At 41.1% G+C, this 25,949-nt stretch overlaps 1 protein-coding gene and 1 pseudogene across 6 annotated transcripts in view; both read right to left on the bottom strand.

The window, feature by feature from the left end:
* The window catches only part of Mapkap1 (MAPK associated protein 1), a 282,174-nt gene that overhangs the window by 237,563 nt on the left and 18,662 nt on the right, over positions 1-25,949 (bottom strand). Inside the window, exon 1 of one of the 6 annotated variants that reach the window (XM_045157072.1) lies at positions 17,119-17,141. The exons of the other annotated variants lie outside the window; for them this stretch is intronic. The gene's annotated coding sequence lies outside the window, so the exon portion shown is untranslated. Of the gene's footprint in view, positions 1-17,118; positions 17,142-25,949 lie in introns of those variants that run through there. 6 annotated transcript variants of the gene reach the window in all.
* Positions 12,410-13,001, bottom strand: LOC101594683 (annotated as a pseudogene).

Here is a 25,949-nt window from a genome sequence, read left to right as displayed (position 1 = left end):
AGGCATTCAAACCAAAAATGAAAATGAGTTTCTTTTTCTGTTCGGTTGTATAACCAGCAAAAGAATGTTTTAAAAAGTAGTGCAACAAGGGTTCAAAGAAATGAAACTCATATTGTAGGAGAAAAAGTAAGGGTTTTTTAAAGAGATGTTTTGTAGCACTTATCAAACTATAAAAAATGAACACCCTATGTGAGCAACCCTACTCCTAGAATTTACCTTTAGGAGCTAACAGGGTAAAAATGTTATCTCAGAATTCCTATAATATGAAAGTAACCTAAACATCTAACAATAGTGCATGTCATGACATAAACACACCAAAAAATACTACACAGTGGTTAAAATATATGGTGGAGGAGGAATAAACAAAATCTGAAGTATACTAGGCAAGAATAGTTCTGAGCTAAAAAAAATCTAAGAATATTAAAAATTTCAGTATTTCAAAATATATGATTTAGAAATGCTGCTGTACTCAGTTCAATACCCAGTACTGACATAGTAAAATAAGATGTTATTTACTGCTTCTACAATTGCTTTTACAATTGTCTCTTCAAAATTCAAATGACTTCCTGGATGTAACCAATTCTTGACTCAGAAATAGTCCTTTTTATAATTTTTACCCTATCATACACACAACATCAAAGCTTTTAGGTCAGCTTCTCTAATATTCTTTCTTTCTTTCTTTCTTTCTTTCTTTCTTTCTTTCTTTCTTTCTTTCTTTCTTTCTCTCTCTCTCTCTCTCTCTCTCTCTCTCTCTCTCTCTCTCTCTCTCTCTCCCTCTTTCTTTCTTTCTTTCTTTCTTTCTTTCTTTCTTTCGACCCTGGGGATGGAACCCAGGGTCTCACATATGCTAGACCACTGAGCTAAGGCCCTCAGGCCTTCTTCCCACCTTTAAACTCCAGGTTCTCTAAAGCATAAAGGTTTACTAAATATGGAATAGGGACATCCATGCAGAAGGGGAGAATAAGAGATGTTCCAAAATAAGGTATTTTTAATATACTGAGTCTCCTCTTATAAAAAGATATGTTCAACAAGTATCTACTCATTCTCAATCTGTGCTAAGGGATGTTCCAGGTGTAGTTTGGACACTTGCACCACTTCACACAACCATTTCTGCTCATTAATAATTATGTAATGGGCTGGAGAGATGGCTTAGCAATTAAGGTGCTTGCCTGCAAAGCCAAAGGACCCAGATTCGATTCCCGGGATCTACGTAAGGCAGATGCACAAGGTAATTTGCTTGCAGTGGCCAGATGCCCTGGCATGCCCATTCTCTCTCTCATCCTCTCTCTTCTCTCCCTCTCAAATAAATAAATGAAAATAAAATATTAAAAATAATAACAACGATCTTATAACTTGGGCTAAAAAGATGGCTCAGTGGCTAAAGGTGCTTACTCCACAGGCCTGCAGACCACAGACTGGACTTCAGACCCCCAGCACTAACACAACCACAGACACATCTGTAATCCAAGTCTACAGTGATGGAAGGCGGAGTTGGGAGCAGCATCATGGAACAGCAAGTCTGATCTTTCCAGTGGCAAAACAATCAAGACCCTGTCTCAAACAAGGTGAAGGAGAGGACCAACACCCCAAGGTTATCCTCTAATTTTCACACATGCACAGCCATACACACAAAACACACGCACACATAAATAATAACAACAGTAATAAATGATCATACAGGGCTGAAGAGATGGCTCAGTGATTAAGGCACTTGCCTGCAAGGCCTAAAAAACAGGGTTCAGTTGCCCAGTACCCACATAAAGCCAGATGCACAAAGTGGCACATGCATCTGAAGTTTGCAGTTTTTGCAGCTGCCTCTATTCTGTCTCCCTTTCCTTCTTTCTCTCACTCCTCTCTTCTCTCTCTCCTTGCAAATACATAATAAAAATTTTTAAATGAATAAATACATGATCATGTGACCCACATAACCTGCTGGTGGGAACTTGGAACGTTCTAAACACAGGAATCATTTTTAGTAGGCTTTAATGAATATTAGGGCTGAATAATCACTTTTTGTATGTATGTATGGTTTTTTGAAACAAGGTCTCATTCTACAACTCAAGCTGCCATTGAGAGCACAGCAATCCTCCTACCTCCGTGCCCCAAATACTGGGACTATAGGCATGAGCAACCAAGCTCTAAATAATCTTTAATAGTAATAACTTTATGTACATAAATTCCCAAACTTTATTTACAGTGGTTTATAGGAAAACTGAAATGCAGCACAGTAACACACATCCCCCCCATACACACACACACACACACACACACACACACACACACACATTCTGAGGCACAGAAAGGTTAAGACGCTTGTCCAAAGCCAGACAGCTAACAACAAGGCTCAAACCAAGAGCTAGGATCTAAGCACTAACCACGGCTTTTCAGAACCAAGAGCAACAAAGAATTAAAACTGTCATAATAAAATGACTTTTAAACATCCTATTGCTGTGTCTTTTGTGTTCTAAGGCCTGAGAGAAATTTCTCCCATGGGTTTTCATGAAAGCTATGACACAAATGTGTAAACAACACCCTTGGCTATCCTTTACTAATGCTACAGTGATTTTTGTACAACAGCAAAAAGTACATTTAACGATTGCTGAAAAAAATATATACATCACAAAATTTCTTACATGAAAGGTGTTTTAAAGATCATATTCTGTGCTACATGAAGTCACAGGGAGTTTAAGTACCCAGTTAGGTCTAAATTTATTTTTTGTTTGGCTGGGGTTTTTTTTGTTTGTTTGTTTATGTTTACAGTGCTAGGGAGCCAAGCCAGAAGTCTCCTACATGCTAGGCAAGCACTCTGCTAAGCCCCAAACCCCATCAGTATTTGTTTAGATCCCTACTGATTTAGGCAATTTCAGCTTTAAGTCCATACCTGAAGACTCTATCTTACTTCAAACGACACATCATAAGCAAATGAGCACTCTCTGTATTCTTTCACTACCTGAGGACCTGAATGGGTAACAATCTGACTTAAAATATTCACATGCAACCAATGGTTACATTGAAATTCCACTTTTCTACACTTTGTCAGACTACTCCTTGCTCACTTCTTTCTGCAAGGCAGATTTGCAGGCCCTCACCTACAAACAGTGAAACTTGTCTGCATAAGCGCCAGCCCGCTGCTTCTCACAGGTCTGCAAACTCCCAATCAAAAATTACTGCTGCCCCATCAATGTGTCATATAAATGTTGGCATGTTAATTGTGTATTTATAAGATTGTTAATGGTTAGTTAATTTACCTCCTACACTATTATTGTACTTGAAGTGATTTAACGTCTGCTGAGGGAGTTAACAACACGTAACAGCAGATGCGAGATTTTTTTTTTTACCTTTGCACACTGTCCCCCGACTTCACACCATTAGCATCAGAAAGGTAAGCTGATTTGTGCACATGAGTCCTCAAGACCGAGTCTCAGAAATAATTACACTTATTTCCACAACAAGAGCGATCACAAGTTAGGAAAACAAAATCTTGTTATTATATATGAAGGTTTCCATTTATAGAAACCAACAGACCAGCTTTTTACTAAATTTCAACATTCTTTGATCTAGTTAAAACTCAGAATTCATACCTCCTGGAATTTGAAAATAATTGAAATGACAATTAAAATGGAATGCAGTTTATCGCTTTTAAATCTTTCTCTAGCATTCTCCAATTTAACTTTAAATTAAACCTTCATTTATTTTTTAGTCTAGCAAAAATTACTCTTTTTTAACTGCTCTGGGAGTTAAAAATCCATGTGCATATGCCTAACTTCAGTAATAACAGTGAGACCATATATCTGGAAAGCTTATTTTCTCCTCTCCCATTTGTATTTCCACAATTTGAGTAAAGGTGCTTGTAGATTAAAACAACAGAAATGAAATATTTATTTCAGACAGAGGCAGATAGAAGTGGGACACCAGAACCTCTAGCCACTGCAAACGCACTCCAGACGCATGGGCCAACTTTTGCATCTGGCTTTACATGGATACTGGGGAATAGAATCTGAGTCCTTTGTCTTTGCAGGCAAGCACCTTAAGTGCTAAACCACTTCTCCAGCCCTGAGAAGAAATACATATACCTTCTTGCAAATGAAGTTCACCCACTAGGCATCATCTAAGTGAATTAGGAATTCTACCAAAATGTACAGCACTGCCGACCCCCAACAGGTTTACAGCAGCTGCAGGCACTACCACAAACAGTACAGTAATGTGATGCACTGTGTACATCCACCTCCAATGACAATGCTTTCCAAGAGATAGGTAAGTCCCAGAAAGCTTCAGGAAAGGAGATGATGGCATTTTAAGGAGAGCTGAGCTATCCTTAGCAGAAACACATGTGAGCACTTAAGAGCACATGGCATGTATATCTTTAAAGGCTATAACTTTTGCAGCTCTTCTTATCAACCCATTCACAGGTAGACTCTATATGTCCACTCCTTGAATCTGGGGCCAGGGATATTGTGGAAATAGTGCTATGAAACTTCTGAAGCTTGACCTAAGATGCTCTGGACTTGGAGAACCTCCAAGCCATTAAAAGAAAACTAATGTTTATTTTGTAGTGTCAGGGCTAGAACTCAAGGCCTTGTGCATGCTTAGGCAAGCACTCTACCACTGAGCTACACTCTCTGCTCCAAAAAGAATTTTCTCATAACTCATATATTGCACTTTACCTCTAATACCCTGCAACGATTTGTTTTAATAGTAAAAAAAATATCACTAGAGCCAGGAGTGGTGGCACACGCCTGTAAGCCTAGCACTCTGGAGTTATACACAGAGGAATCAGGAGTTCAAGGTCATCCTGAGCCACATAGTTCAAGGCCAGCCTAGCCTACAAGAAACCCCCGCCTTAACAAGAGAGGGAGGCAAAGGAAGGAAGAAGAGAAGGGAGGGAGATAGGAAAGAGAAAGAAATACCACTAAAATTTATACTCCAAGAAAAAGCTCAGTGCTTATTTTAGTGGATTCCAGCACCACAGGGCACACAAAGGGATTCTCTAAATGCCAGTTTGAATGCTAAGGGTCTCATGGGAAAACAGGCTTTGGTATAATGCTTTATCATAGACAAAACTCTAAATTTTGCTCAATAGATGTTTTCTATGACAAGCACAGTGATTGTTTTGAAATAACACTTAGGAGCTATCAACAGCTGAACTTCAGACAACCTAATCACCCACCCAACCCCCAAAACTCCGTATCTGCCAACATTTCTGGCTGCTGTAAAAATATGCCAGTTTGATGTAACATAGCCCGACCTAAATTATTACTATTTTTCTAATGGGTATTATCTCTAACATAATATTTGACTGACATTTATGAAAATAAACATTTGAGTTTTTCTTTAAGATTTCAGGTAAACATATTTATAGTTTTACCTAGCATTAAGATATAAATAATGCCAAAGAAACTATACTATTTTTCAATGTGAAATTATTGGCTTGGGAATTTAAACTGTGAAAGCACTCACCTGCTTACAAAACACTCACTCATGGATCTCACAAGTAGTTATAAAACACTGACTATGTGTCAGGCACAAAAGATACAGTGAGAGAGAAAAATTAAAAAGATATGGCTCTTGCCTTCATAGAACTGAAAAGCATATACAGTAGACAGACATCTAAGACAGTTCGAACCTCTCTCAAGTATCAGTGGATCTCACAGGCTTCTAGCCCACAGAACATAGCTGAGGCAATCCCTTGATGACATTCTGCTACATATGAGACTATCTTAGGCAACTGAAGAGAGATATTCAATCAGAGAGTGGGCCTTGGAGAAGCAATCATCATGTTACAGAAACAAAGATACCAATGACTGAGGGCAATCTGTAAATACTTAAAATGGCCCAGCCATCAGCTAGAAAGAAAAGGAGACAACAGATCTAAGTCAGACAGCCACAAGTACATGAATTTTACCAACAACCTGAGAAAGCTTAGGGGCTTTTTATCTAGCTAAGCCGCTACCTGAGGTCACAACCAACACTTTAAATTCATTCCTGTAAAACCTTTAGAGAGACCCCAGTTGAAGCCTAACTCCTCACTGTGAGATCATAAGCTTATAATGTTTTAAAACCAGTAAGTCTATGGCATTGTTATACATCAAGAAAAAAATGAAAACAAACTCAAAGGCCTCCACATAATAGTCTAAGGGTGTCAGAGACCATGACCTGACCGCCCTAGGACAAAAGAAGAACTAACAGCCTTCATATGGCCCCTCACTGCCCTGAGGACAAAAGAGAACTAGCAGCCCTCATGCAGCCCCTCCCCTGAGAACAAACAGCTGCTCTGGGAGAGTCACAAGAGAGGTTCCGAGAAGATGCTCCAGAAGATTACGGCCAGGTGGCCCTACTTCCTCCTTCCTTGTACCCCCTTCCCCCTTTTTCCCTTCCTTATTGCCCTACCTGCTGGTTGATTATAAAAGAGCTAAAAAATCCGACATTAAACAAGACCTTGACAAAACCTCCGCTTGGTCTCCTTCTTTTCCACCCGTTCTTTCAGGTTGCAGCCCTCCTCGACCACCCCGCGTAATATTGGCCCTGCAGGCCGGGGGCATTAGGGCTCTCTATACTCATTAGTCCCTGCACCTCCTACAACCCCCAGGTCTGCTAGCCTTTAGCAATGACAGCCCTTTGTCTGAGACTTGTCTTCTCCTGCAACACAATACTTATCTTCTAGTCCAACTCATTTATTTTATCCCTTGCAAACCCTTCTCCAACTCTCAGGGCCCAAATGGTCTCAAAGGCACTTTTATTTCACCTTCCTTATAAACTAACTGCATAAAAACCATTTCTAAGTATCTACCTGTTTCAAAGTTGTAGTCCAATTGTTGGTTTCAGTAATATACTTGCCAAAGTATAATCTCTCTGTTCCCAAGTCACTTGCTGAGGACCCAGCAACAATATCAGACATTCAGAATTGTCTAGAGGCATCTCTGGTTGTCACAGTGGAAAAGGGTGCTATTAACATGCAGTAGGAAGACACCAGGGGTATTTGTAAAACATGATGCATGGGGCTGGAGAGATTGCTTAGTGGTTAAGGTACCTGCCTGCAAAGCCTAACAATCCTGGTTCAATTCCCCAGTAGCCATATAAAGCCAGATGCACAAAGTGGCGCATGCATCTGGAGTTCGTATGCAGAGGCTAGAGATCCTGGCACACCCATTCCCTCTGTCTCTCTTCTCTCTGCTTGCAAATAAATTAAAAAAAAAAAATGTTTAGAGAAAAAAAAAAAAAACATGATGCTTGCACAGGACAGTGATCACACAAAGAACCATAACCCCAAAATGTCACTGTCAACAATGCTGAGGTTGAGAGACCTCAAAATGTGGCTTGAAAGCCGTAAATTTGTGGTAATTTCTTAAGACTAAACCAAAAACTATGCTACTAAAATCTATGCCCAATCTTTAGGATTAGGTTAAGGAGTGATCATATAATGCAAGCATGAGAACCTTAGTTTGGTTTCCCAGCACCCATGCAAATGCCAGGTGTGGTGGCACACACCTATCAGTCCAGTGCTTGGGAGGTAGAGAAAGGAGGATCCCCAAGGCAAGCTGATTAAACAGCACAATCAGTGAGCTCTGGATTCAATGAGAGACTCTGTCTTCATAAATAAGATGAAGAGTGACTTGAGGAAGACATTTGAGTTGACTTCTGGCACATGCACGGGCGCGCACGCACACACACACACACACACACACACACACACACACGCGCACAATTACTGGTACCTATTTTAACTTTTCTGAAAGCTTAACATACCCTAGGGAAAACAAAAACCAAAGCTCAAATTACTACAACAAATACCAGTTGTAGTTCCTCAAACTTATCCCTTATTCTAAAAGGCATGTTTGCCTTTCTTTACCTGGCCCCTTCCCACTTATTATTAAGATTCAGCTCAATGGTCAATTCTTCCAGGAACCTAATGAATCCCCCTAGGTTAGCTATTCTCTTCTCTATTAGTCTAGAACATTACCTACAACAGAGCAAGTGTTGAATTTATTCACTCAGCCAATATGCATTGGATGCCAAATGTGCCAGGAACTGTTCTGTATACAAAAAAGTATAGGGAAAAAAAAGGTCCTGCCCTCATGTAGCTCACATTCTAAAGGGGACATAGACCAACAAAACAGACACTATACTAGCTAGAAGTACTCTAGAGAGGAAGAGTCATGGGTTGCAATTGCAAATATAATAGTGAAAGAATGCCTCCCAGAGAAAATGCATCTGCCATACCACCTGAAGCAGAGGAGAGAAAAACCATATAGACATTTGAGAGGAAAAAGTGCCAAGTAGAAGAGTGCATGTCTGCTTGCTACTCAAGGAGCAGTCAGGAGTCCTGCAAGGGGGCAAAGTAGTGGAGGACAGATAAGCTATGGAACAGTAGGGCAAGAGGCTGGAGAGATGGCTTAGCAATTAAGGCACTTGCTTGCAAAGCCAAAGGACCTCAGTTCAATGCCCCAGAACCCATGTGAGCCAGATGCACAAGGTGACACATGCATCTGGAGTTCATTTGCAGTAGCTGCAGGCCCTGAAGCACCCATTCTCATTCTCTCTCTCTCCCTCCCTCTCTCTCTCTCTCTCTCTCACATACACACACACACACACACACACACACACACACACATAAATAAAAAGTAAATAAATAAATAAATAAGAGTAAGGCAAAACCTGTAGGGCCTTGCAAGCCATTCTAAGACCTATGGTCTTTCTTTAAGAGAAATGAGACAGTGGAAATTGTGAGGAGAGCAATGTGAATATCTAACATAATAAAAGGATCTCCCTAACTGCTTTGTTCTGGAGTACGTGAGTAGATTAATGAGTAAAGGAATGAAAAACTAATCACACTGTATATTTGTTCCTTTTCATTTATTTATTTATTTCTTGAGGCAAGCCCAATGACTTTTTTTTCTTAATGCGAGAAAATAAAAGCTAGATGGAAAGAATTGGTAAGCCAGGGTCTCCAGCCATTGCAATTGTACTCCAGACACATGCACCACCTTGTGCACATGTGCAATCTTACAGGCTTGCATCACTTTGTGCTTCTGGCTTACATGGGATCTAAAGAATGGAACATGAGTCCTTAGGCTTCTCAGGCAAGAGCCTTAATCACTAAGCCATCTCTCCAGCCCTTGCTTCCTTTTTAATAATAAGCTGCCTTACACTGGTTTTCTTTGTTGTGTTTGTTTTTTGGAGGTAGGATCTCACTCTAGCCCAGGATGACCTCGAACTCACAGTGATTGTCCTAACTCTGCCTCCCAGTGCTGGTATTAAAAGCATGCACCACCATACCCAACAACCTTATACTGATTTTCTTAGCTTCTTCAGGGTACTATCTCATCAGTATGTTGCCAGTTTCTGATAGAGTGAGTCTGGCATCCAATAAGAGTAAAGTGTGGCATAAGCAGAAAAACAAATGAACCTTTTTTATTCCTAAGGGGCTGTGCCGTAACTTAAGTGGGGGAAAAAGACTCCTTGTAATGAGGCTGGCTCAGTATATAGTCTAAGCTTATTTTCCTTTTATTATCTCATTGGTGTTTGAAATTTGCTTAAACACATGAAGAATGAAAGTGATGTTGCCATGTACCTGACTCTCAGGATACCCACATTAATTAAAAGCAGTAACACAGTTCATTGCAAGGACCACTGAGGAAATCTGAATTTCAGTTTCCCAATTATCAGAGAACTAATTGCATGTTATTGGACAAGTCATTTTTCTCATTCACAAAACTATGGTATAGATTCTATTGCTATCCATGCTTTATAGATCAGTAAACAAATGCACAAACTTGCCAAAGGCCACACAAATAAAAGATGAACTCACAGTAAAACCCAGGCAGCCTGGGCCTATAATCTGCTCCAAAACCACACAGTTCCACTCTAAACCCAAGCTGCCTGGCTCCAGAACCCTGCCCCAGAACCACACAGTTCCACTCTAAACCCAGGCTGCCTGGCTCCAAATCCATTCCAGAACCATAAAGTTCCACTCTAAACCCAGGCTGCTTGGCCCCAGAACCACACAGTTCCACTCTAAACCCAGGCTGCTTGGCCCCAGAACCACACAATTCCACTCTCAACCCAGGCTACTTGACCCCAGAACCACAGAATTCCACACTAAACCCAGGCTGCCTGGCTCCAAACCCACTCTAGAACCATAAAGTTCCACTCTAAACCCATGCTGCTTGGCTCCACAACCCACTCCAAACCACACAGTTTCATTCTAAACCTACTCCATCACAATCTTCTTAGCCCACTGCCCATACTAGTCTAAGAAAGGGTTCAAACATCTGCTCATTCCACCACATGTGTAAGTTTGGGGTAAAAAAAAAAAGTGCTGTCACAGTCCCTATCCTCAAGAGGAGAGTCAAACAGAGCTCAATAAAGCACAAGAGCAATGCTAGAGGATTCTGTATGTACTATAGAAACACAAAGGAAAGATATCTAGATGAAACTTCACTAAGGTGAGACAAGACAATGAAGGTTGTTGCCTTACTCAACAATGAAAAAGGAGCTAGCACCAAAATAACCTACAATACTGGCTCCTTGATCAAAAGTGTTTATAATAAACTCCCTTCAGTTCTGTCCTACAGACTGCAAATTAGTACTAAGCCATCCAAGAGTTACTGCAGAAGCAAAGAGGATTCGTTGTAGTGGGACATGCCACAGAAAAGGAGGAGGCTGAGAAGGGTATGTAGTCTGACAACAATCAAACACTAGGCCACCTAGGTTCAAATCTAGACTTGGCCACTCACTGTGAGGCCTAAGGAAAGTAACACCTTCTGTGTCTCCACTCCCTTGTCTGTAAATGGGAAAAATGTTTTAGGTGGCTACCTTACAAGACTATTGGGCAGATGAATGAAAGAATGGATTTGGGAACTTATGACACTGCCTGGGGCATGCTATGTACCATACAAATGTTTACTACTATTGTTGCTATTATTCCCTGAATCCAAGAAGAATCTCCAGAGATGACAAATTGGATGGTCAGAGGGGCAGAGAACATGAAAGACAGCATGACACTGTAAACATCAAAATACATTTATCCACTAAAACTACATGGAGTTCCAAGTTGCCAACAAATTAGCAAAGACACTGCTCTGGAAACCATAGAGAAGATTAATCTAGTGGACAGGACAGAGAACTGGTTATAAAGCTGTGACTACAGCCCAGGGAAGTGATGCTGAAGTCTGAAAGGAAGCAGTGAAAGATGATTTATCAATTCAAGAACTATTTAAGAGATGAAAAACTTGGTGGCTGAGAGGAAGTGGAGGGGGAAAGTCTATAGTTTATATGACAGCACCATCAAGCAAAATTGTCAACTCAAAAGTAGGAGCAGGTTAGCAGGCACAGGGAAGATAAATTCTTTTTCAGACATAATGAACTTGAAATGACTATGGGTTACCTAGAGAGCCATCAAGACCCAAACCTAGGTGACACACACTTGTAATCCTAGCACTTGGGGAACAGTTGGGTCACAAGTTTGAGACCAACCTAGGCTACACAGCAAATGGGGAGGGGGGGAGCTTATACTTCACAAGAAAGCTCTGAGTTAATTTGGGAGTCATCAACATACAAGTGAAAGATCAGGCCAAAGATATGAATGAGCTTGCCCAGGTAGTTACTTAAGGCAAGAACATTCCAGGACAGCAACAGTTAAAGGCGGGCTAAGGGAAGACTGAAGAGACACCTCAGTCAATAAAGTGTTTGCCATATAAGCATGAAGAACTGAGGTCATATACCTAGACTCCACATAAAAGCCTAGTCAATTTGTCAAGTTCCAGGTTCACAACAGCTGAAGGTGGGAATAATCAAAAACCCAATTGTGGATTGGAATGGATACGCAGAGTGTACTACATACATACAGTGGAATACTATTTGACAACCAAGAACTGATGCTGCTCCAGCCCAGATGAGATCTGGAAACAGGCAATTGGATTCCATTTATGTAAAGGTTTGAGATCAGCAAAGCCATACAGAGGAAATACAATACTGGATGCCAAGAGCAGGGGAAGAAGGACTGGGGAGTGACTGCTCTAAATAGACTTGAAGGGCTGGACAGATGGCTTAGCGTTAAGCGCTTGCCTGTGAAGCCTAAGGACCCCGGTTCGAGGCTTGACTCCCCAGGACCCACGTTAGCCAGATGCACAAGGGGGCGTACGTGTCTGGAGTTTGTTTGCAGTGGCTACAGGCCCTGGCGTGCCCATTCTTTCTCTCCTCTCTCTGCCTCTTTCTCTATCACTGTCAAAATAAATAAATAAATAAATAAATAAATAAACAAATAGACTTGAAGATTCTTTTTTCTTTTCCAACTTTATTTAGAAATTAAATCCAGGTCCCAGGGCCCCCTACACCCTCCCCCACCCCAGTCATAATTTAAATAACTTAGAGACAGAGGGAGAGAAGGAAAGGAGGGAGGAAGAAGAACCCACTACAGCTGCCTCAGAGCCCTCTTCTTATCAGTCTTTTCCTTGGTTGCCAGCTTCTTATCATGCTTGCCTGCATGCACCTTGGCCATGGGACCCTCAGCTCCAGCAAGGCCTCCAGGGGCAGTGGGGTCAGTGGAGGAGGCTGCTGCACCACTGGCCTGGGCCTGACCAGCCTCAGCTCTCCTGCTACTGGGAGCTTTCCTCATTGAACGGTGACTCTGGGTTAGGGTGGATCAGCAGGCACTTGATGGCCAGCAGCACATGTTAGATGCCCAGCTCAGCTGTCCAGTCCCTCTTGAGAACATGAACAGAGAACTTACCATCAGCTCCCACATTTGGGTGGAAGACCTTAGTAAGGAAGTAGCTCTTGGGTGGTGAGGCAGGGAAGTCCTTGCCCAGTAAAAGTTTCAAGCGGAACAGACCTCCAGCATAGGGGGTCCCTTTGGGGCCCTCAATGGTGACCTGCAGGTTGGTGAGGTCCTCCTCGTTGAGGAAGACCTTAATGCCATTGGGTGGGTCAGTGGTGAGCATGGACACCACCTTGTATACCGGATGGATGATGTGAAGCGGCAGGTTCTCCATGTACGAGGTCATGATTTCGGCTGGTCCGGGAGTGGGGGGACCCAATAATTAATGCTGTGACCACAGAGAGGGCCACGGCACCCAGATGTGCTCTCCACAACCTCCAGCGACACGCAGCACCACAAACCGCTCTTCATGCTATGCCTACCCAGCCTGCACATGACTTGAGGATTCTTTACAGGATAACAGAAATGTTTTGGAATGAGATAATGATGATGTTCACATAACTTTGCAAATTTACAAAAGCCATAAGCTATATACTGCAAAAGGGTGAGTTTTATAGTATATAGTTATATCTCAATAATAAAGGAGAAAATTATGGGCTGGGAGGATGATTCAATGGTTAAAGGTGCTAGCTCCGTAAGTCTGCCAACTAGAGTTTGATCTCCAGCATCCTTCAATCTCCAACACACATGTAAAGCTAGATGCAAAGTGGTACATATGTCAGTATCCCCAGCATGCTTATGGCTATGGGAGATGGGGTCAGAATCCAGAAGCTAGCAGGACAGCTAGACTGGCCTTCCCAGTACAAAAAGACAAGAAACCCTGTCTCAAACAAGGTAGAAGGGTAGGAGTAACACCTCAAGGTTGTCCTCTGACCTCCACACATGTGCAGTGGAATGTACACACTAACACACACACACAAATATTTTTTAAAAAGGGAAAGAGCATAAACCAGGAAGGCTGAAACCCACACTACATCCAAAAATTTCTTTTAGTTCAGATCATTCCAACCCAAGAATGCCAACAAAGTACTTAACTGAGCAGAACTAGCAGGAATAATTTTTTTTAATTTTACACAATTTACAATAAAAAATTAACTCAAATAAATTTGAAACTCTTCGTGTTAAAACAAGAGGTTCTGAGTCTTTTCTTGGGGAGGGAGGGAGAAGGGGAGAACTGTGAAGCATATTCCTGTACTGGCAGCTACCCTGTGTTCCTAGATATGGGCAGTACATCCCAGAGCCAAATTCCCCTACACTGCAGTAGCTCCCTCCTCCCTCAGGGCCCAGACAATATTCTAATCCATACCAAAGTTCCTGCCCAAGAAGCCACAATGTCTCTGTCAGGGGTCTACTGAGGCACCAGTTCCTAGGAAGCAATTGTCTTCTTTCATGTTGGAATAAACAAACTGAAAAGGATAAACAAAAAACAGTCTGGCATAACAGAAAGCACAAAGGCTTTGGAGAGCTGGTGTACTCCTAATTCCACCACCTAGCAGATGAGAAAATTGTTAGTTCACAGTATCTCTGGCCTTAGTTCTTGATTACCCTTTTTCTTCTCCTCCTTTCTCCTTCTTTTCCTTCTTTCCTCTCCTTCTCCTTTTCTAGGCAAGATCTCTAGCCCAGACTGATCAGGAACTCACTATGTAGCCTAGGCTGGCCTCAAACTGAAATTCCTACCTCAGACTCTAGATTGCTGAGACTTTAGGCATGAGCCACTATGCCTAGCTGAGTTCTTAATTTTCATAGGATCTCACAAAGCTGCTGCCTCATGGTAAGGCCCTAAAATGTCACTTAAGTGTTTATGTTCTTCCCTGCTAACCAGAAAGAAAGTTAGTTGCTAGTATTGTTCATTTGGGGTCAATACGGAAAATGAGACTTACGGGCCCCTTAATTATGACATACATACTCTAGCAATATGCCTACATTTCAAATGAACATAACATTAGATAACATATAGTTTCTACATTGAGAGCCCAAATTATTCTTTCTACAGCTCCTAAAGACATTTAATTCCCAATCCTCTTCTTTATCTCTGCAGATCTCACCAATTTCTCTTTATCTGGAGAGCATCATCTCTCCATGCGGCTACTACAATTGTTTCCTAACTTGTCCTGAAATCTTTCTCTGATGTTGCAAGCTCCTTACCAAGTCTGAACCTTGCCTGCCCATGCAACCTCATCCACCACTGGCCTCTTAGTTCTCACCAAGTCTTGAACATAAATACTCAGGAAATTTCCCCCGTACTGCCTCCTGTCTTCTTCATGTTTCTATTCCAATTTAGTTATCACCTGCCCCAGGTAGACGGCTTCACCAAGTCCAGTGTTCATAATCCTGCACACTCACCTTGATGTTCAGTACTCTTAACATTTATTTTAATTTTGGAGAATGGGTCTAAGTATGTCACCCTGACCAGCATGGAACTTGAGGGGCAAACCAGGCTGGCCTCAAACTCATAGCAATCTTCCTACTGGGACTACAGGCATGTGCCACCTGTTCCAGGCATCAACACTAAGAAACTTCTCAAGCTAGGTTCTACTCAATCTAGTCTGTCCTCTCCCTTCCCAGGCTGCAAGCCCTGCAAGAGCAGGGGCTGTGTCTGTGTGGCTTACTTCTCATACCTATTCAGGAAAACTCAGACTAACAGATGAGAAGATACTACACATATTTTTATTGCAAAAGATTAAAATTATTTTTAATTTCAAAATATTTACTTAGAGAGAGAGCGCGCGCAAGCGAGCACGCATGCATGGGCACACCAAGGCTTCCAGCCACTGCAAACCAACTCCAGACGCTCGAGCATCTGGCTTACATGGCTACTGGGGAATTGAACCTGGGCTTCACAGGCAAGTGCTGTAACTGCTAAGCCATCTTTCCAGCCCTATTTTTAAAGAAAATAAGATATATAAAGGAAACAATTCTTCATAACATCTGTGGAGAAAAGGACTTAAACACATAAGCATTTCTTTTTTTGCTTTAGAGAGAGTGAGACAGAGAGACAGAATTGGCATGCCAGGGCCTCAGCCACTGCAATTGAACTCCAGACACTTGTACTACCTAGTGGGCATGTGCGACCATCTGCCTGCCTCACACCTTTATGCATCTGTCTTATGTGGGATCTGGAGAAATGAACATGGGTCCTTAGTCTTTACAGGCAATCACCTTAACTGCTAAGCCACCTCTCCAGTCCACATATGCATTTCTTTTTTAAAAGAATTTTTTTTGTTTAATTTTATTTATTTATTTGAGAGTGACAGAGAGAGAGAGAGAGAGAGAGAGAGAGAGAGAGAACAGGCATGCCAGGGCCTCCAGCCACTACAAACGAACTCCAGATGCATGCGCCCCCTTGTGCATCTAGCTAACGTGGGTCCTGGGGAATCAAGCCTTGAACCGGGGTCCTTAGGCTTCACAGGCAAGTGCTTAACCGCTAAGCCATCTCTCCAGCCCCACATATGCATTTCTTTTTTTTTTTTTTAATTTAATTTATTAGTTTTCATTTCAGTGAATACAGGCAGTTTGGTACCATTATTTAGGCTCATCTGTGATCTACCCCCTCCCATTAGACCCTCCTTGTTAATGAAAATGGGTCTTGCATTGTGGAGTTAGCCCCCAGTTATTAGTATGATAAATGTCTCTGCAAATCATGACCCAACATGTAACTCTGACATTCTTTCCGCCCCCTCTTCCGCAAGATTTCCCTGAGCCATGTTGGGTTCATTTTTGGTCTGCTTCAGTGCTGAGGTGTTGGGGGCCTCTGAGGCTTTGGCTCTCTGATTTGGTAGGAGTTGATTTTTCTCTGCGTTGATCTCCTTCCCCTTTGTGCTGGTATCCGGTTCACAGGAAAACATCACCCTTGCTAATTTCGCCAGTTGTCCTTAGTTTCAGTTGGGCCCCTTTTGAGGTATGTTGGGGCAGCTCTCTTCTTAGGATCTGCATCTATCTGGAAATCTTAACACTAATACTAACTACATTCTAGAGAGCTAAATAGCCAGGTGTGGTGGCAGACATCAGTAATCCAGCAGAGTCAGGAGGACTTCAAGTTTGAGGGCAGCCTAGGCTTTACAGCAAGTCTGTCTCTGACACACACACAAACACATGTACATGCACACACACGGAGCCCCAGTAGGAATGGTGCTTTTAACATTGTTCTTAAACTCTTTATTTTCCTTAAGTGGAAAACGTATGTACTTGCCATTTGTAAACATTATACTGAAAAATGAAACACCCCCCCCCCAGAATATTAAGACACACTAAACTGTGCTCACTTCAAATAGCTCACCAACTGAAGGTCACTGTGAAGTACTTCAAATTCCATAAGCACGCTGGATGGAATGTGGAAAGAAATGTTCCCAGCACAGACTAATGGACAGAAGGTACAAAGAAAATGAAGCTTGATGAGTGATTACCTAAGGAGGTTGAAGCTGATGATGAATACATTGCTCTGAAGTTACTAACCAATCTTCAGCTTCTGAAACAGAGTCAAGACACAACATATCTAATACGTCCCAAATATAAATAGTAGTGTCTTATTACTCAATATAACTAGAATAATTTCCTTTACCTAGTTTAAGATACATACATCTTTATCATATTTCAGATTTAGGTTTTGTTTACTTTGGATTTTATACCATCAACATGATTTCTAACCTTGTTTTTTGCCTATGCTAACAAGAAGCTATCTAACTCAGAATGTTAGTATCTCTTTGAAATGTGACCACTCTCTTAGTTCTGTTCATATTTTAACTCAGCAACTTTAATCTAGTGATCAGAGCTCCAGTGATCAGAGCTCTATTAGCTTGTGAAGAAACAGTTTCTTGGGTAAAAGGAATTGCCCCACACAAGAATCCTAAGCAAATAAACAAGTATAAAACAGGCAGAGATTATAAATTAGGGCAGATAAATCTGTATCTAGCCCCACACTGATAAAGAGCATTCTATCAATACAGTGAAATGCTAATCTCCTAATTAACAACCTAATTAGGTAATTATGGCTTTGCAGAGGGATGCCGAAATGAAATATGACAACATGGTCACCTCTTTATATGGCACCTGTGGGCCTTTTCAGCTGTCACTGCAGAGAGTGCAATATCAATTTGAGCAGAAGACAAAATGCTGTCATCTCTCATTCTGATAATAAGCAGAATGCTTTGGAAAGATGCAGTTTACAAAAGAAACAACTTCCCTGATATTTTCCCAATTTAAGTAAGCTCAAATACTTATTAAATTATATGCATGTTTTATACCATATACAGGAGAATCAGCATGCACAGTTTAAAAAAAAAAAAAAAAAAAAAAAAACCTAACTGGCCATAATGCTTAATGTGCCTGCTAAAACTATTTCAATTATAAAATACATGATAATGAGGAAAGCGTATAAAGCAACAATTCATCATAGTATTTTAACATTCATGCTTCTACTGACACCAGAAAAATGAAAATCTAAACAAATTTGTCTGCAATTTTTCCCTACAAAATAAAAAAAGACAGAATTAAACACCTGTGAAAGTAAATTAAAATAGAGACAAAACCTGAAGAATCCCTGAGCAGACAAAGTCAGTTAGGCTTTACACATGACCTTAACCTTGTTTGATTTGCCAACATTAATGAAACTTAATGGCACATTTCTTATAAATTCTAATACTAAAGAAAAGCAGAATTTAACATCCAACCAGTCAGAAACAGCCAATCAAGTTACAATCCAATAACCAGGGAATGAATCCTTGGTGGGATAGATCAAACGAGGCAATGTACAACTTCAATCAACTAGTCTTTGCCATATTTCCATTTCTTACCTCAAAAATCTTCCTCTTGCTTTCCGTAGTATGACACTTTAACCACATCTGGTTTAGAGCCTCTCAATCTATTAGTTGCTGTTTGCTTAAAAATTCTGTTGCACCTTACCTCATTTTTTTTTAACCACAAACAATTTTCTATATGAAAAAAGCACTTCCTGATATAAGCTGTAAGCTCTATGTATCAAATATCAACCTCAGTTTCACAGAGAAATGCACCCCCTCTGAAAGTCAAGACTGTCACAGGCCTATCACTATCCCCCTGGACTCAAAAGAGGCAGCACGAGGACACTAGATCCCCAACATACGTACAATTCTGTAATTTTTAAAACATATTTTAGTTATTTATTTGAAAGAGATATAAAGAGTCAGAGAGAGAATGACAATGGGCATACCAGGTCCTCCAGCCATTGCAAACAAACCCCAGACACATGTGCCCCCCTTGTGCATCTGGTGTACATGGGTCCCGGGGAATCGAACCTGGGTCCTTAGGCTTTGCAGGCAAGCACTTTAACCGTTAAACCATCTCTCCAGACCCTGTAATTTTTTTTTCTTATTTTGAGATACAGTCTTACTATATGGCCCAGGATGGACTCAAACTTGTGATCAAGACTCCTGCCTCAGCCTCGAAGGAAGTGCTGGGATTACAGGTGTGCCCCACTATATGTAGTAAATATTCTTGAACATGAGCATTTTTCTATATCTAGTATCATTTCCTAAAACTAAAACCACAAGCTTAAAGGCATGTATAACTCCCTAATATAACTACTAATAATGCTACCCAAGGTCATTTTAGAAAAGCTTTACCAATTTACAATCCCACAACTAATAAATGAGTGACTTTCTCAACACCAACCTTTGCCAGCGATGAATTTGTTTTACTAAATCTTTAAACTTCATTCATATCACAAAGTTATACCTGTAATCAAACACACAACATAATCAAAAATAACTTTCTGTAATCATTAACTTTAAATTAATAAGGAGAATGGTCAGAGCTGATGACAATCCCTAAAACAAGGGCCAGTTCCAACACCTAAATCTACAGCAACATGAAATGTTAATAACTAAAGCACTAATTTAGAGTCAGAAGGCAGCGGGATCAAGTCCTGCTTCACCACTACTGATCAGCCTATAGCTTGAAGCAGCTCTTCTGTAAGCTTCATGAGCTTCAGTTTCCCTAAATTTCAGCACTGCTAAAAAATAAGAGTGAGGTCAACAGAATACCCCTTGTTCCAATCACTTCCAAGGGTAGTCAAGGGCACAAAGCAAAAAAAGTCAAACCAAGTACAAGAGTCTAATGGTAGTTAACAGATCCATTTAACAGCCCACAAAACAGCATGCCAAAACTTGTCTCAACAGTGCACAGTAGGTACATGTGATAAGTAATTCTCCAAGCACAAATGAAATTGACAAGACTAATTTCATGATCCAGACATAAAAATAAGCCTCGTTCCTTCACAACTGCTCCTTAGTGTCATTGCTTATTACACTGTACTAGAATCTAGGATGTCTTGTGCCCCTGGACACTGGTAACTGCACCTCTCTTGTAGCATCATGGTTCCTACTAGCACAAATAACTGCAATGAGTTCTCACAGGTACTGTTTGAGATTAACATTACTATCACCACTTTGCAAAGTGTCCAGTTCTCACAGATAACTGACAGCTATGAAAACCCAGGTGGGTGTGGTTTCAAAGTCCTACTTTACACTGTTGCAACAATCATACCATGCTTCAGTTCTCTACATGTCAATAACAAAAGTTACTTCATAGGTTGATATTGTATATATGTAAGTACAATGATTGTAATGGGGAGGTAATACGATGGAGAATGGAATTTCAAAGGGGAAAGTGTGGGGGTGGGGAGGGAGGGAATTACCATGGGATATTTTTTTATAATCATGGAAAATGTTAATAAAAATTAAAAATAAAAAAGTTTATTCCAAGAGCTACTGCTGCGGCAGTGGGGTATGGCTCTGTGGTGAAAGTACTTACAAAGCCTATTGGCCCAGGTTTAATTCTCCAACTACCCATGTAAAGTTAGATGGGCATTCACTTGCAGTAGCAAGAGACCCTGGCACTCCCTCATGCACACACACATATATAAATAAAATAAATACATAAAAACAGCCAGGCGTGGTGGTGCATGCCTTTAATCCCAACACTTGGTAGGCCGGGGTAGGATTACTCTGAGTTCAAGGCCACCCTGAGACTACATAGTGAGTTCCAGGTCAGTCTGAGCTATAGTGATATCCTATCTCAAAAAACAAAAATTAAAAAAGCTATCACTTACAAAATAATAACATTCCTTTCCTTCAAACAATTTCCTACCAATTTCTCTGTGTATGACAGTACTAATTTATACACAGTACCTTAAAATGAGTCCACAGGGGGGATGGAAGGATGGCTTAGCGGTTAAGGCATTTGCCTGTAAAGCCAAAGGACCCAGGTTTGATTCCCCAGGAACGTAAGCCAGATGCACAAGGGGGCGCATGCGTCTGGAATTCGTTTACAGTGGCTGAAAGACCTGACATGCTCATTCTCTCTCCCTCCTCCCTCTTTCTCTTTCTAATTAATTAATTAATTAAAATGAGTCCACAGGGAACAAAAAAATGTTAGTTTTTGAACTTTGTACATGCTGGACCACTTTATTTGTACTAATAATGAAGGCATATTCATGAAGGCACACTCAAATGAAGGTTATTATCAAGCTAGTACAACACATACTTAGGGATAAATGTGACATAACAGTCCATGTTTTTTCACAAGCAGTTATTAGATCTCAATCATAATAGTAATTTAAGTACCTTTTTGCTTTTTCTAGAATTTCAAGAGTTTTCTTTAAAGCAATTTCTCTCCATTTTCTCACTTTCAATTACTTAAAGCTGTTTTCTACTTTTCATCCAAATTTTGTGTTTGCTATATTAAATCTATTTCCTCAATACATCCAGACACTATCAAGTAGAGTTAGTAAATTGTGGGTGACTGCTCATTTTTATATTCCATGTTACTTCTTAGTACAACAGCATATGAACAGAAACAAGTGTCTAAAGGATCAGTCCATCTTCAGTTTTCACCTTGTAGAAGAAGGGTATTAAAAATATTTCTTAGTTAAAAAAGAGACATAAAGGGAAGAGAAAGGAAGGGAGGAGGGTACTTAATAGGTTGATATTGTGTATATATATAAGTACAATGATTGTGATGGGGAGGTAATATGATGGAGAATGGAATTTCAAAGTGGAAAGCGTGGAGGGTGGGGAGGGAGGGAATTACCATGGGATTTTTTTAATAATCATGGAAAATGCTAATAAAAACATTTAAAAAAAAATATTTCTTAACTAAAGAAACCTATTTTTACTTCCCCCTTCCTCATCTTCCCCCAAGTGATATAACCCACTATCTGTAATTCCAAGTTGACTGCTCCACTCTTGAGAGTCAGTCCTGACAGCTCATGTGCCCCCACAATAAAAACTTCAATCTTTGTCTCAAAAAAACGATTTTTTTTAGGGGAGGAGGAACACCATGAGTTCAAGGCCACCCTGAGACTACATAGTGAATTCCAGGTCAGCCTGAGCTACAGTGAGACCCTACCTTGGAAAGCCTACATATATATTAAATGCATGAAACTATTGGGCTGGGAACTCCATGACCATCTTTCTCTCACTCTGGTGAGTGTCTCTCTGCTCCTGTCAATCTTATGTATAGTTCACAAAATACTACATATTATAGGATCACAGGGCCTATCCAGTCCTGGCTGAGAGGAAGACATGAACAAGGAACACAGGGAAGAGCTCAGCAGAAGCTCCTACCTGCTAGCAAGAGAGGTGAATCAGCACATGAAATATGAGACATTTCCCATGGGGGTCTGCCAGTAATCAGCAAGGTGACTAAGTAGGTCAATACAATCAGAAAGATGGATATCCTGAAAAAACTTTATTCAGCAAGACTTGAATTTCATTCTTCATTATCCAGGGGGGGGGGGAAAGATTAAAAGACTTGTGACTTACCCAGATTCCAAAAGCTATTAATAGTATAGCTGTATTTAGGACACAAGTCCTTATCAGGCTACTGCACATTCTAAAGCACTGCATTTCCCTGGCTGCCAAATTCTTCATCTCATGATTATTCCTTTTGATAATCTCAATTATTTTAAAGGATTATGAAAATTAAAGGAAGCATGTTACACAAAAGCATTATCAAATTTACAACACTACTTAATGGTATTGTAGAGAGAACCAAAGAAAGCAATAAGAGGGCTGGAGAGATGGCTCAGCAGTTACGGCACTTGCCTACAATTCCTAATGACCTAGGAACAATTCCCTAGTATCCACATAAAGCCAAACGCACAAAGTGGTACATGCATCTGAAGTTCAATTACAGTGGCTAGAAGCCTTGGCATGCCCATTCTCTCTCTACCTCTCTCTCTAATAAATAAAATATTTTTTTAAAAGAGAAAGCGATGAGAGATTCTTTGGCATTTAAAGTGCTTAGAGCACCAAACAAGAAGCCAGGCATGGTGGTGTAAGCCTTTGATCCCAGCACTCGAAAGGCTGAGGTAGGAGTATTGCTTTAAGTTCAAGGCCAGCCTGAACAAATTCCAGGTCAGCCTAGGCTGGAGTAAGACCCTTCCTCAAAGAAGGAGAAAAAAAAAAAAAAGCATCATGAGGTCATCTCCTCATCCAAACCCCATCCCTCCTAATATTTGACCTGCTAACTCCTAAAAATATTAGCACAAACTAAAATGTCCCTCAACTCTGGCGATATACCAGACTTCTTATTCACAATCAGAACTATGTTGTAACTCCTGCTTTGTAAACTGAACACTCAAATTTCAGCAACCAGGTAATCAGAGTTTGTGATCAGGCAGCCTACCACTGCATACAACCCACAAATGTGTTTTGTACTATGTAGTTGATTGAATATAAATGTTATGTCCCCCATAGCCTCAGAAATTTTTTATTAAGCTTCCTATTTCAGTCCTTTGCAGCCTGCTGCAGGTGTCACTGGGGGTGGATCTTTTAGGCCAGTTCTAAGGTGTACAAAAAGCTGTTTTGAGCTCTGGCTACTGGTTGTACCTCTGCCATGGATCTATGGAAATGTACCAGTTTCTTCTGCTCTGATGGAACTTTCCCTAAATCTGCAAACCTGAAATAACCACTTTCTTCTAATATACTGCTTCTGGTTGAATGTTTGTCCCAATAACAAGAAAGTAACTGCAACGGAGTACATAGAAAGTTGTAAAGTGGGAAACTTTTAAACCAGATGAATTAAAATCCAGACTTCTGGGATAGAGAGATGGCTTAGTGGTTAAGGTGCTTGCCTATGAAGCCTAAAGACCCAGGTTTGATTCCTCAGTACCCACATATGCCAGATGTACAAGGTGGTGCATGCATTGGAGTCCACTTACATTGGCTAGAGGTCCTGATGCACCCATTCTCTCTACCTGCTTCTTTCTCTCACTCTTTCCTTTCCCTCCCCCTCAATTAAATAAATAATAAATAAAATATATTTTTTAAATCCAGACTTCTGGCATTAAATTTTAATACTTATTTGATAGAAAGAGAATATGAATGGGCATGCCAGGGCCTCCTGGACCTACAAAAGTGATGCATGTGTCACACTGCATATCTAGCTTTACCTGGGTACTAGGGAATTGAACCCAGGCCGTCAGGCTTTGCAAAGCAGATGCCTTTAACTGCTGAGCTATCATTCTAGGACAATGTCTGGCATCTTATAAAAAATCAGAATATCCAAGGACAATGGGTCTAGTTCCTCACAGGGCAACAAGAAATAACAACAGAGCAGTACCTGCGAGCTTTTTTTTTTTTTTGAGGTAGGGTTTCACTCTAGTCCAGGCTGACCTGGAATTCACTATGTAGTCTCAGGGTGGCCTGGAACTCATGGCAACCCTCCATCCTCTGCCTCCCGAGTGTTGGGATTAAAGGTGTGCACCACCACGCCCAACTACTTGCGATCTTTTGACTTGGCAATTGTCCCTAACCCACCAAGACCCATCTTATGTATTTCTGTGCATAAAAAGCACTGTATTTGGAGACCTCTGATATAGATGAGTTGATAAAGACTTTTTACCACCACGCCCAGCTACTTGCGATCTTTTGACTTGGCAATTGTCCCTAAACCACCAAGACCCATCTTATGTATTTCCGTGCATAAAAAGCACTGTATTTGGAGACCTCTGATATAGATGAGTTGATAAAGACTTTTTACTTTTTGAGGGTACTTCTCTCAATCTTATTCACTCACTCACTGTGTAACACTTGGGTAACATACTTAACCCCAAGGACTTATGTTATTCATATATAAAAAGTGGGAAGTATCACCTGATTCCCAGAACCATGAGGATAAAAGTATTCATCCAGAGGATGCATGCATGGAGTGAGTAGGCCAGCTCTCCCTGTTTCCCCTCCACCAACCCCGTTTCCTGGTCCCAGTCCTGTTCAGTTCCCCTGCTGTTGGCTTGAGGCTGCCTAGATCCAGCAAGCTTGCTGAGAAAGCTTGCTCTGCCATCCTGATTAAAGGGGCCCTGGACCCCAACCCACTGATCCCCTGCTCTGGAGGATGCACATGGAGTTGAGTAGGCCAGATATCCCTGTTACTCACCCCCCAGTTCCCTGGTCCCAGCAGGTTACCCTGCTTCTGGGTGGGAGCTGCCTGGACCCTGTGAGCTTGCTGCAGAAGCAGGCCCCTTTCCACCCTTCCTGATTTAATGGCCCCTGGTCTCCAACTCCTGGATCTCCTGCTCTAGAAGGAGCATGTGTATAGTAAGTAGGCCAGAAGTCCCAGGTCCTTCCCCACTGCCCACTTCCTTAGTCCCAGTATCTCTGCTGCTGCCTGTGGCCCGGTCACTGTGTGTGGGCTGAGGAAACAGGTCTTTTGCTCAAGTTTCCTGACAATTTCGTGAGTACCCAATTCCCTATTCCCCTGAGCCAGAGGGTACATGGACCACTGTAGAAGCTGGACTCTTCCTCCTGGCTCTCCAGCTTCTGGTTCCCCAACCCTTGATCTCCACTGAAGAGTTATGTGCAAGTGGAGTGATTCAGCCAGAGCTTTCATTATTCCACTTACCAGTTCCCCAGGAACCTATGAAGTACTTACTTGCAATCTCCACAATCTGCACATCATATACCAATCTGGTTCACATTTAAAACAGAACACTACTGAAGATCCTTCAAGGACAAATACTTGCATCCCCTTCAATAGAATAAAATGTTTCCTCAGGATGGGAAGACCACAACACAAAAACAAAACAAAACTACAAAAGTCAGAAAACTGACAGATCTCTACCAAGGATGCCTAGTCCCACAATGGAAGCCTCCAATAAAATGATAGAAAAATTAATAGAAGTTGAATGTCAAAATGAAAACCCAATAATCAATGTGACCCTGATCAAAATACCTGCAGAACTGGAAGCAAGTCATGAAAA

Source organism: Jaculus jaculus, chromosome 1 (assembly GCF_020740685.1).
Source record: "Jaculus jaculus isolate mJacJac1 chromosome 1, mJacJac1.mat.Y.cur, whole genome shotgun sequence".
Taxonomy (NCBI): domain Eukaryota; kingdom Metazoa; phylum Chordata; class Mammalia; order Rodentia; family Dipodidae; genus Jaculus; species Jaculus jaculus.
This window is presented reverse-complemented; position numbering and strand designations above follow the sequence as displayed.